At 31.4% G+C, this 13,490-nt stretch overlaps 1 long non-coding RNA gene across 5 annotated transcripts; it reads right to left on the reverse strand.

Moving 5' to 3' along the window:
- Positions 1-1,785: 1,785 nt before the first annotated feature.
- On the reverse strand, positions 1,786-12,979 carry LOC126682881 (uncharacterized). 5 transcript variants are annotated; one of them, XR_007641540.2, is made up of 8 exons: positions 12,654-12,977; positions 12,464-12,526; positions 11,975-12,036; positions 3,547-3,691; positions 3,351-3,419; positions 3,034-3,270; positions 2,904-2,965; positions 1,789-2,164 (listed from the first exon to the last, which is right to left on the reverse strand). It is a non-coding gene; the product is annotated as an uncharacterized LOC126682881 (long non-coding RNA). The 5 variants fall into 5 exon arrangements; XR_008790657.1 differs by having other exon boundaries at positions 1,786-2,164; positions 3,351-3,407; positions 11,975-12,526; positions 12,654-12,979; XR_007641539.2 differs by having other exon boundaries at positions 3,357-3,419; positions 11,975-12,526; positions 12,654-12,978.
- Positions 12,980-13,490: the final 511 nt, after the last annotated feature.

A 13,490-nucleotide genomic window follows, 5' to 3' on the forward strand; every position in this document is an offset into this window, starting at 1 on the left:
GCTAAACGCAGTATTCGTTATGAGTCCTTACCGAATCCCTTTATAGTATCCCCTCCGTTAACAGATGCTATCCTTATATTTTTATTAAATATGCGAGTTAGTAACAAGCTAAACGCAGTATTCGGTATGAGTACTTACCGAATTCCTTTATAGCTTCTCCTCCGTTAACAGATGCTATCCTTATATTTTTTTATTAAATCTGCGAGTTAATAACAAGCTAAACGCAGTATTCTGTATGAGTCCTTACCGATTCCCTTTATAGCATCCCATCCGTTAACAAATGCTATCCTTACATTTTTTATTAAATAACCTAAACGCATTATTCAGTACGAGTCATAACTGAATCCCTTTATAGCATCCCCTCCGTTAACAGATGCTATCCTTACATTTTTTATTAAATCTGCGAGTTAGTAACAAACTAAACGGAGTATTCAGTATGAGTGCTTACCGAATCCCTTTATAGCATCCCCTCCGTTAACAGATGGTATCCTTATATTTTTTTATTAAATCTGCGAGTTAGTAACAAGCTAAACACACTATTCGGTTTGGGTCCTTACCAAATCTCTTTATAGAATCTCCTCCGTTAAGACATGCTATCCTTACATTTTTATATTAAATCTGCGAGTTAGTAACAAGCCAAATGCAGTATTCAGTATGAGTCCTTACCAAATCCCTTTATAGCATCCTCTTTCGTTAACAGATGTTATCCTTACATTTTTTAATTAAATCTGCGTGTTAGTAACAAGCTAAATACAGTATTTGGTATGAGTCCTTACCGAATCCCTTTATAGCATCCCCTCTGTTAATAAATGCCATCCTTACATTTTTTATTAAATATGCGAGTTAGTAACAAGCTAAACGCAGTATTCGTTATGAGTCCTTACCGAATCCCTTTATAGCATCCCCTCCGTTAACAGATGCTATCCTTATATTTTTATTAAATATGCGAGTTAGTAACAAGCTAAACACAGTATTTGGTATGAGTACTTACCGAATCCCTTTATAGCTTCTCCTCCGTTAACAGATGCTATCCTTACATTTTTTTATTAAATCTGCGAGTTAATAACAAGCTAAACGCGGTATTCAGTATGAGTTCTTACTGATCTCTTTATAATATCCTCTCTGTTAACATATGCTATTTTTATATCTTCTTTCATTTTATGCGATTTAGCGACATACTAAACGCATTATGATCGGCATAAGTCCTTGCCGATCTCTAACAAACATTTAACCCTCTAATTAGTATCAGTCCTTACCAAATATATTTTATATCAAAATTTAAATTACCTTTGATCTTGCACAAAATTGCATCTCGTCGTTAACGTGGCAAACACGGAATTCGATATGAGTTTTTATCGAATCTTCTAAATATACTATAAATTTATTGTCAATTGGCTATCCTATATTTTGTATACTTTTTATTCCAAGAAGATATACAAAAGTGGGCAGCTGTTGATACCCAATTTTTACGACAATAATATTATCAATTGTTTTAAATTTATTTAACTAATAGCCCAATTAAAACAAATAAATAAATAAAATAAAAAGTCAAAACAATTAAACATTTATTAATATTAGCATTTCACAAAATTACATACAAATAAATAATAATAATAATAAAAAGGTAAAAAAATAGAATTACATTCCAAAGACGAAAAGGAAATAAACCAGCATACTATTTTACATTTTTATTTAAGGAGTGATCCTGGAATTTTTCTATGTCAAGGGCCAAATCGCCAGTTTAATATCTCTAGGGACTCAATTAAACAATATGCTAAAATGGAGGACTAAAACAAATAATTTACATCAATTTTTGTCTTTTGTGGCACTATTTGCTACAGTGTTTCAGAATAGTGAAAACATTGTAGCTTAAATATGATTGAATGCTATAAATGTGGTTTGAGAAGTTTTAATCAACATTACATCAAATTAAATACAATTAAGCCTAATTAATTAAATTTTCTATATTTACAAAACTACCACTGTCATTTGCTATATAAACAGCCCCAATTCATTGAAAAAAATAGATCATCAGGGAATCCAATAGCAATATGCCTAGAGAAACTCTCCACAAATTATTTTTCTTCTTCCATTTTCTTCAACTTAGCTGAAATTCAGCTCTCCATTTTTCTCTTCTCTTTTTAGCATGGAGACACTCCAAACTCTGTCAAACCAAAAAATTCTTTCAGCTAAAGTTTCGACTTCTATCAATTTTGAGAATGATGGAAGAGTAACATCTCAAAACCAAATCCAAAAATGCAGAACGAAAAAAAAAACTCTGCTCAAAAGATAAAAGTTATCACTAAAACAGAATTTTAGTTTCTTTTCCAAGCAAAAGAGCAACCACAACCATAAACACTACATTCTTCTCAAAAAAGCATAAGAGTAACAAAAACATCATTTCAAATCCTTTCAAACTTACAGCTCATAAAATCTTAAAGCCTTTCTAAATTTCCAGCATCAGTTCTAGAAATGAAACCAACAAGTTTCAAATCTTCGCATTTGAGTTCAAAAAAAGATTTCAAACAATGACAGAACTGACGAACAAAACCAGTAAGGCAGATCGTAGTTGGGGTAGCAGGCAGCAATCTTAACTAAGGTACACACCCCAAAATTCAATTATTAGCACATGTATATATTTGAACTACTTTGTTTAGCTTTCTTTTAATATATGTTGACTGGAAAATTTCAATAGAGTTAGGAAAACATTCTAGTCAGATTATTGTAAGAGTTTATGGTGTTAATGAACTCTTATAACACCTTAATAGAGAATTATGAATAAAAGTGGTGATTAAAATCTGATTACAAAGGGATATAAGAACTTTTTGTACCTCTTATTTAAATTGCCAATAATCACAAAGTCATAGTTTTAAAACACACACAGAAATCAACTCACAACTTACCTTCAAAATGTGAATCCCCAAAGTCCATTTTTATGGTACTCCCTCCTTTGTCTCAATAGTTTCTGTCAACCAAGAGAGAATAAGAAATTTTTCAATCAATCAAAAAACTCATAAATCAACCAAAAGATACCTTTGGCCTCAATGAGCTTGAGGATGCATTGAGCTTGCTGATATTCCGGCAAGTCTATCGCCATTGTTTCGATTAAGTTGAACAGATAGATGAAACAGAAAATCACAATCCTATCACACCCCAAATATCAATCAATCTCAATTTTGAGCCCCACCAAGGAAAAACCAACAAAGTAGGCAGAGTTTAGTTTTTTTTAGCCCCTTTTCTCTTCAGTTGTGGTAACGCTTGTTATCAAATCTGATAATAAGAATAACAAAAAATCACACTTTAAATCCCATACGAATGAATACAAAGAATATCAAACACAAAATCTAGACCTTAACTCCTCAAATCTGAAATTACTTCTTTCTTTCTATCTCTTCAAATCTGTCAATCTGATGTACTCACTTCAATACATAATCAGTTCAATTAAAACCCAACGACAAAACAAATAAAGATGTATAAGATTAAAGAAAATAAATTCAACCAAGTGGCAATCAACACGGAAGCGGAAACAAACAGGAAAGGTTATACCTGATTTTCAAAATCCATCAAAGCCAATCGAATCCTTAAAATCAAAGGAAATCCATGGCCTAAACAAATCAAAGCCGAACCGATTTGATTAAAGCCCCATACCTCCGTTCGTCATCTCCGATCACTTTTTTTCTTCTTCTTCATTCTAATAATAAAAAGAAACGCTTAGGAGAGAAGATCGTCGGCAAAAATTCGCCATAAACAAACTCGTTGAAAGCTGCTCCTGACAGTCTTCACTAACTCGATCAAATGAAAAAAATTTAATGATTATGAAATGAAAGAAAGTGATGATAAGAGAGGAATGTATGCGGCAGAAATGAGAGAACAAAGTGAAATCGGGTTAGTAAAGTTAGGTTAGTGAAATATGTTGAATGGTTTAGATTTTCTAGAGAAATATTGATCTGATGGTTGAAATTGACCTAATATACGTGCGTTGGGCTTAATAAGATTAGCAAAATTCACAAGCACGTCAAGCTCAACAAAAGACAAACAACGTACAAAAGCGTAATAACTCATTCATAAAGTTGGACACTCCTCATCCTATTCTACAATGACTTATACTTCAAGACTCGTCTTTAATAAGAAGGGTATTTACCGATCTACGGTTTGATAAAAAAAACTTATCTTGTCATTATCATCGCCGCTTAGAAATGCATGTTTTGAAACCATAGCCGAACTACGTGGACTTTGATTCTGTAATAGTAGGTACGTAGGCACTCAAATCATTGAGTTCAAGTCCAATTTCTAAAAAATCATTTTTTTCACACCATTCTATTAAACATAAATTTTGGTAGTCCCTGCCGAACTACGTGGACTTTGAACCCGTAAAGGGGTACGTAGGCACTCAGAAAATTTATCTCTAAGTTCAAGTCCAACTTTTTGAAACTAAATCAATTTCGTCACATTTTTAGAATTAAAGCCTCAGAAAGCCAAATTCTTACAAATCCATCCAATAATGATTCTTCCACTAACCTCGTGTTATTTTTAAAAAAATTGGACCCATTTTTTTAAAAAAAGGCCCTAACTTTGAATATACATGCTCATTTTGTTATGATTTAATTATTGATTAGATATCAATTAAATGAGATATGATATGATTATAGTGTTCATATTGTGAACAGGATAACTTTTCAAGATAGAGGACTCACTAGCCAATTTGATAATAGACAAAGCCAATTACTATCATAGACAATGAGAAACTCTTCTACGTCAAAAACCTGATATGACAACCCATCTACCAGTCGAAAAAGCTCTCTAAATTAAAAACTTGGAAGGGGGATTAGACAAAGAAAATTGAGCACAGAGAAGAAGCTCGCTAGATCGAGAACCCAAAAAGGCGGTCTAGGCAAAAATTAGAGCATAAACAAAATCGCCCAAGTAAATTGTCATAAATAAACAATTGCAGAGTCATTCTGTTGTCCAAGACTTTGAAGAGGCTTCCATGATGTGAGAATGAATCTCACAACATGTAAGGTACAAGATCACCCGATATGACTAGGTCATAAATGTTGGTCCCTAAATAAGAATTGGTATTTAAGATGTATTTTTACATTTCAAAAAATGCACAGTCATGCATGAATTAAAATTTGCCAAGTCGAGACATGTTTTGATAACATAGGCAAATCAGGCCATTGCCATTTCCTTTGAATAACCAGCTAACCTTTTATATCTTTCCTTTTATGGAAATCACAAAAAGCAAATACCACTTCTCTTGACAAATAGATGGTGGACTACCTAATACCTAACCAAAAAATAAATTTATTCTTCAAAAATACTAAAATAATTTTGATTTTCTTTTTCAAATGCATCTTTTAGTTCGATAATCACATGCATAAATTCATCCATGAAGTTATTGCATGTCATGTTTTTACCAATCCACAAATACATTTTTTTACCACGTTGATTTTCCTAAAAGTCTTAGGAAAAATTATTTGCACGAGTTGCATTTTTAATTTAGCATATTCATATACATCTGCATATTACACAAAGTCGAATCATGTCAGGTCTCTCCAATCAAATAATCAAAATTTCATAAGGGTAGCAGAATCCACCCTAATGAAAATAATTATTTTTTATAAATGGCTTAGGAAAAAATGGTCATCCATGTGGCAAACAGACGATGATCAAAATCACCAAGACTAATTAAGAATAAATCATGAAAACAGATTGAAAGTCTCGCTTTAATATTTCATACTGTAGGATCGTCTTCATATTAAGCTTCAAACTATTTTTGGCTAATAGCTTTGCATGGTTTAATTATATCTTAATTATTGCTTAGGTGAATAGGAATTCCCCATACCTCCGTTCATACACTATACTACAAGTTTTTAGGGATAGAGCACTTTTACCCTCTTTTGACGAGTTCACCAATGTGTGAATATCTACACTTGCTTAGAAAACTAACATGACAATTGCTTGTAGGATTTTCCTCCTTCTAGCGCCCTTAACTAGTAAAAAAAAAACTCGCGTTGTTTCGGGCAAGACTTTTTTATTATTTAAAGACAACTCGAACACTATAATAATTAGTCATGCAATTTCCGAATATTGAATACACAAATATTTTAAATAAAATTATCACAATTACAATTGAAGTTTTAACATTCTGCTAACGCAAATGTTGAACTTATATTGTTTTCATTATAATACTTCAAACTAAATACTTCTGTCAAAAGAAATCCATCACCGGTGAGTTGAAAGATCGTCGGACTCCATAAGATGTTGCTAGAAGAAGCGCTAAATCTGCCCTAATCACTTATAACTCAATGAAGTGATAAGCTTACTAATCAAATAGAAAAAAAAATACATTACTAATTTTCATATTTATAATACGTAATCTACAAAAATTGCAAGAGCAAATAAAGGTGTGACACCAAATACAAGAAAAACAAAAAAAAAGATAATAATGAGCAATACGATTATCATTATGATAATTAAAGCAAAAAATGATTTCATTTTGAATTGTATTTTTGAAGATAGAAAAGAAGTGAAATAAATTATGGTGAAAATAAATAGTAAAGTGGGTATATATAGAGAAAAATATAGCCGTTTTATTACCGTTATGCAACCGTTGGTTACTTTTGGATTTTCGTTAAATTTTGTTAGATAAAAACAATAAAGTTGATTGTTAATAAAACTTAACATTTTAACGTGTTATTAAATAAGACTTTTATATATGATATATTATTATTAATAATAATTAATAATATAATTAATTTTAAATAAAGTCATTTTTTTAAATCAACAAGTAAAACCACTATTTTTTTATTGTAGATACATATATTATTTAATTATTTAACAATTGCTCAAAAGCGTACAGTAAGAATCGTTAAAAATTAATCTAAATTAAATTGGTTTTGTATACTAGTCAAATTTAATGCAAATGGGCTAATACCTTAACGAAAGTTGACCCATATACAAAAACAAAAAACAAAACTTGATTTGTAAAAAAAAAAAAATTGAACAAATGAACCATTCACACATGGTCTAGAACAGTAGACCACTTTCAATTGGAAACACATTTATAAAAAAAAGGCTAATCCTCTGAAAAAACCCCCACCTTTTAGCCCCAATTCGTTTGCACTCTCACCTTGCAAAATCTTCAATTTTGCCCAAATTTCCACCTTTTGTCTTTCAATTGCACCTCGAAGTATTAAATTGACCTTTTTTCAATGGAAAAAAATGCAAATCAATACTTTCACTTTTAACCCATATTCGAAATAGTCCTCAAATGTTAAAATTTCAACAATAAAACCATCTTCCTTAAAAAATATTTGAAAAATTATTAAATTCCACAACCACATTTATTCAAACTTACCGTTTTAGTTCCGTAAAATTAATTTTAAATTTTTTTTAAAAAATTAATAAAAAAAATTAACAAAAATGGGATTGTTCTTCAAAGATGAACAACCCAGATCTGGGCTGTTTTGAACCAGATCTGGGCGTTCTTCTTTGAAGAACAACCCAGGGCTGTTCTTCAAGGAGAAGAACAGCTCTGGCTGTTCTTCAAAGAGAAGAACAGCCGCGGCTGTTCTAGGAAGAACAGCCGCGGCTGTTCTTCTTCAAGGAAGAACAGCTGCGGCTGTTCTTCTCAAGGAAGAACAGCAGCGGCTGTTCTTCTCAAGGAAGGACAGCTCTGTTCTTCCTTGAGAAGAACAGCCACCGCCGGAAAAAAAATCCGGCGGTTGCTTGGGACGCTTTTTTTTTTTAATTTTTAAAAATATTTTGATTCGGTTTAAAATTTGAAGATATACAAATTTTTTAATATTAAAAAATAATTAAATTAATTTTGCGGAGTAAAGGCGATGTGATATGGTTGGTTTTAAAATTAATTTTGTATTTAAAAAAGTAATTTTTAATAATATTTTTAATTGATTTATATTTAATTTGAAATTTATTAACTTTTGAAAATTTAGTGAAGATGGTTGTTTTGTTCAAATTTTAACATTATGGACTATTTTGAATATGGACTAAAATATAAAGTATTGACTTGAATTTTTTTCTGTGAAAAGAGGTCAATTTGGTACTTAAAGGGTGCAATTGAAAGACGAAAGGTGGAAATTTGGGCAAAATTGAAGATTTTACAAGGTGAGGGTGCAAACGAATTGGGGCTAAAAGGTGAGGGTTTTTTCAGAGGTTAAGCCTAAAAAAAACCAACAAATCTTTCTTTTTGGACACCCTAATGGTTAAAAGTCACTGTGGGCATGCATATTAAAGTCAAAAGTCTTTATATGCTAATTATTCACCAATATAAAAATATTTTTTAAAATTATCCAAATTTTTTAAACATCTGAATTTTCCTCAAAATTTGATCCCCCTTTGCCAAAGAAAACGATACATATCAAAGTTACCTTAATCGGGTCAAAGCAATATCTGAATACATGGCAAATCCAAAATAATCAAAGTGTCTGGATAAATTTACCACGTAAAGACTATTGACTCACTCAAAAAAAAAGTCTCAAAGCATGTGTTAAAAAAATAAGATATTTTTATTATATTCCCAATAAAATTCACACTCTACGAACAATCCATCAGAAATACATTTTTCTTAACTTTCCTTTTCTCAATACAAAAAGAAAAGTTAACCTAAATCATTCTTCAAAAGAAGCCTAACATTTTCTTAGATCAGACCTGTCAAATATTAGCAATAAGGCAACTTAGTGGGGGCATCTTGTTTACCTCTCTATATATTCCTCATTCCCAAGCATAAATTTACACGTATAACTTTTACATTTTTTTATTAAATCTGCGAGTTAGTAACAAGCTAAACGCAGTATTCTGTATGAGTCCTTACCGAATCCCTTTATAGCATCCCATCCGTTAACAAATGCTATCCTTACATTTTATATTAAATAATCTAAACGCAGTATTCAGTACGAGTCCTAACCAAATCCCTTTATAGCATCCCCTCTGTTAACATATGCTATCCTTACATTTTTTTTATAAATCTGCGAGTTAGTAAAAAGCTAAACGCAGTATTCGGTATGAGTCCTTACCGAATCTCTTTATAGCGTCCTCTCCGTTAACAGATGCTATTCTTACATTTTTTTTATTAAATCTGCGAGTTAGTAACAAGCTAAACGCAATATTCGGTATAAGTCCTTACCGAATCCTTTATAGCATCCCCTCCCTTAACAAACGCTATCCTAAATTTTTTTAATTAAATCTGCGAGTTAGTAACAAGCTAAACGCAATATTCAATATGAGTCCTTACCGAATCCCTTTATAGCATCCCCTCCGTTAACAGGTGGTATCCTTAAATTTTTTAATTAAATCTGCGAGTTAGTAACAAGCTAAACGCAGTATTCGGTATGTGTCCTTACCGAATCCCTTTATAGCATCCCCTCCGTTAACAGATGTTATCCTTATATTTTTTTATTAAATCTGCGAGTTAGTAACAAGATAAACGCAGTATTCGGTATGAGTCCTTACCGAATCCCTTTATAGCATCCCCTCCGTTAACAAATGCTATCCTTACTTTTTTTATTAAATCTGCGAGTTAGTAACAAGCTAAACGGGGTATTCAGTATGAGTCCTTCCTGAATCCCTTAATAGCATCCCCTCCGTTAACATATGCTATCCTTACATTTTTTTATTAAATCTGCGAGTTAGTAACAAGCTAAACGCAGTATTCGGTTTGAGTCCTTACCGAATCCCTTTTTAGCATCCTCTCTGTTAACAAATGCTATTCTAACATTTTTTTATTAAATCTGCGAGTTAGTAACAAGCTAAATGCACTATTCAGTATGAGTCCTTACCGAATCCTTTTATAGCATCCCCTTTCGTTAACAGATGCTATCCTTACATTTTTTATTAAATTTGCGAGTTAGTAACAAGCTAAATATAGTATCCAGTATGAGTCGTTACCGAATCCGTTTATAGCATCCCCTCCGTTAATAGATGCTATCCTTACATTTTTTATTAAATATGCGAGTTAGTAACAAGCTAAACGCAGTTTTCGGTATGAGTCCTTACCGAATCCATTTATAGCATCCCCTCCGTTAACAGATGATATCCTTATATTTTTATTAAATCTGCGAGTTAGTAACAAGCAAAACGCAGTATTCGGTATGAGTATTTACCGAATCCCTTTATAGCTTCCCCTCCGTTAACAGATGCTATCCTTACATTTTTTTATTAAATCTGCGAGTTAGTAACAAGCTAAACGCAGTATTCAGTATGAGTTCTTACTGATCCCTTTATAGCATCCCCTCTATTAACATATGCTATTTTTATATCTTCTTTCATTTTATGCGATTTAGCGACATACTAAACGCATTATGGACTCATGCCGATCTCTAACAAACATTTAACCCTCTAATTAGTATAAGTCCTTACCAAATATATTTTATATTAAAATTCAAATTACCTTTGATCTTGCACAAAATTGCATCTCGTCGTTAACGTGCCAAACACGGAATTCGATGAGTTTTTATCGAATCTTCTAAATATACTATAAATTTATAGTCAATTGGCTATCCTATATTTTGTATACTTATTATTCCAAGATGATATACAAAAGTGGCCAGCTGTTGATACCCAATTTTTTACGACAATAATATTATCGATTGTTTTATATTTATTTAACTAATAGCCCAGTTAAAACAAATAAATAAATAAAATAAAAAGTCAAAGCAATTAAAAATTTATTAATATTGGCATTTCACAAAATTACGTACAAATAAATAATAATAATAATAAAAAGGTAAAAAAATAGAATTATATTCCAAAGACAAAAAGGAAATAAACAAGCATAATATTCTACATTTTTATTTAAGGAGTGATCTTGGAATTTTTCAATGTCAAGGGCCAAATCGCTAGTTTAATATCTCTAGGGACTCAATTAAACTATATGCTAAAATGGAGGACCAAAACAAACAATTTACATCAATTTTTGTCTTTTGTGGCACTATTTGCTAGAGTGTTTCGGAATAGTGAAAACATTGTAGCTTAAACATGATTGAATGCTATAAATGTTTTTTAAGAAGGTTTAATCAATATTACATCAAATTAAATACAATTAAGCCTAATTAATTAAATTTTCTATATTTACAAAACTGCCACTGTCATTGGCTATATAAACAGACCCAATTCATTGAAAAAAAAAGATCATCAGGAAATCCCATAGCAATATGCCCAGAGAAACTCTCCACAAATTATTTTTCTTCTTCCATTTTCTTCAACTTAGATGAAATTCAACTCTCCATTTTTCTCTTATCTTTTTAGCATGGAGACACTCTAAACTTTGTCAAACCAAAAAATTATTTCAGCTAAAGTTTCGACTTCTATCAGTTTTGAGAACTGATGGAAGAGTAACATCTCAAAACCAAACCTAAAAATGCAGAACGAAAAAAAAAAACTCTGCTCAAAAGATAAAAGTTATCACTAAAACAGTTTTAGTTTCTTTTCCAAGTTAAAGAGCAACCACAACCATAAACACTACATTTTTCTCAAAAAAGCATAAGAGAAACATTTCAAATCCTTTCAAACTTACAACTCATAAAATCTCAAAGCCTTTCTAAATTTTGAGCATCAGTTCTAGAAATGAAATCAACAAGTTTCAAATCTTCGCATTTGAGTTCAAAAAAAGAGTTCAAACAATGATGGAACTGACGAACAAAACCAGTAAGGCATATCATAGTTGGGCTAGCAGGCAGCAATCGTAACTAAGGTACACACCCCAAAATTCAATTATTAGAACATGTATATATTTTAACTACTTTGTTTAGCTGTCTTTTAATATATGTTGATTGGAAAGTTTCTATTGAGTTAGGAAAACATTCTAGTCAGATTATTTTAAGAGTTCCTAGTGTTAATGAACTCTTATAAAAAGAGATTTTAGAAATTTTCGCACCTCTTCTTTAAATTGCAAATGATCACAAAGTCACAGTTTTAAAACACACACAGAAATAAACTCATATTTATAACTTACCTTCAAAATGTGAATCCCCAGAGTCCATTTTTATGGTACTTCCTCCTTTGTCTCAATAGATTCTGTCAACCAAGAGAGAATAAGAAATTTTTCAATCAATTTTAAACCAGAAAACTCATAAATCAACCAAAAGAAAACATATTCAATTGCTCTGTTATCTTTGGCCTCACTGAGCTTGAGGATGCATTGAGCTTGCTGTAATTCCGGCAAGTTTAACGCCATTGTTTTGATTAAGTCAACAGATAGATAAAACAGAAAATCACAATCCTGTCACACCCCAAATATCAATCAATCTCAATTTTGAGCCCCACCAAGGAAAACAAACACAGTAGGCAGAGTTTATTTTCTTTTAGCCCCTTTTCTCTTCTGTTGTGGTAACGCTTGTTATCAAATATGATTATGAGAATGAAAATAGAAAACAAAAAATCACACTTTAAGTCCCATACGAATGAATACAAAGAATATCAAACATTAAAGCTAGAACTTAACTCCTCAAATCTGAAATTACTTCTTTCTTTCTATCTCTTCAAATCTGTCAATCTGACGTACTCGCTTCAATACATAATCAGTTCAAATAAAACCCAACGACAAAACAAATAAAAATGCATAAGATTAAAGAAAATGAATTCAACCAAGTGACAATCAACATAGAAGCGGAAACAAACGGGAAAGGTTATACCTGATTTTCAAAACCCATCAAAGCCAATCGAATTCTTAAAAGCCGAACCGATTTGATTAAAGACCCATACCTCTGTTCGTCATCTCCGATCACTTTTTTTTTCTTCTTCATTCTAATAATAAAAAGAAACGCTTAGGAGAGAAGATCGCCGGCAAAAATTCGCCATGAACAAACTCGTTGAAAGCCACTCCTAACAGTCTTCACTAACTCGATCAAATGAAAAGAAAATATAATGATTAAGAAATGAAAGAAAGTGATGATAAGAGAGGAATGTATGCGGCAGAAATGAGAGAACAGAGTGAAATCAGGTTTGTAAAATTAGGTTAGTGAAATATGTTGAATGGTTTAGATTTTCTAGAGAAACATTGATCCGATGGTTGAAATTGACCTAATATACGTGCGTTGGGCTTAATAAGATTATGTGAAATTGCTTTACATGTTCTCCAATTCTCAGGTCATAGGTTTGAGCCCATTTCTTCTTTTTACATAACATAATATTGAATATTTTGAATTTAATTTTATAGCATTAATTTGGTTTAAATTATTCAGGTCACTATTCTTATTTCATTTACAAATTGTCCAACACCTTGACAATTTTTTTTTATAATAAAAATATCTCATTTCGAACTACGCGGACTTTGATCCCATTTATTGGGTACGTAGGCCTCTCGGTGCATCGAATTCCGAGATCAAGTTCACCCTCAAAAAATTATAATTATTTGTCTCCGAGATTTTTGCGCTCTATATACCTGGGGCTAAGGTATGTAAATATCGAATTTATTTTTTGGAACAAAATTATAAATAAATTAATATTCTACTTATTTTTTTTTATTTAAG

This window comes from Mercurialis annua, linkage group LG5, assembly GCF_937616625.2.
Source record: "Mercurialis annua linkage group LG5, ddMerAnnu1.2, whole genome shotgun sequence".
Classification (NCBI taxonomy): domain Eukaryota; kingdom Viridiplantae; phylum Streptophyta; class Magnoliopsida; order Malpighiales; family Euphorbiaceae; genus Mercurialis; species Mercurialis annua.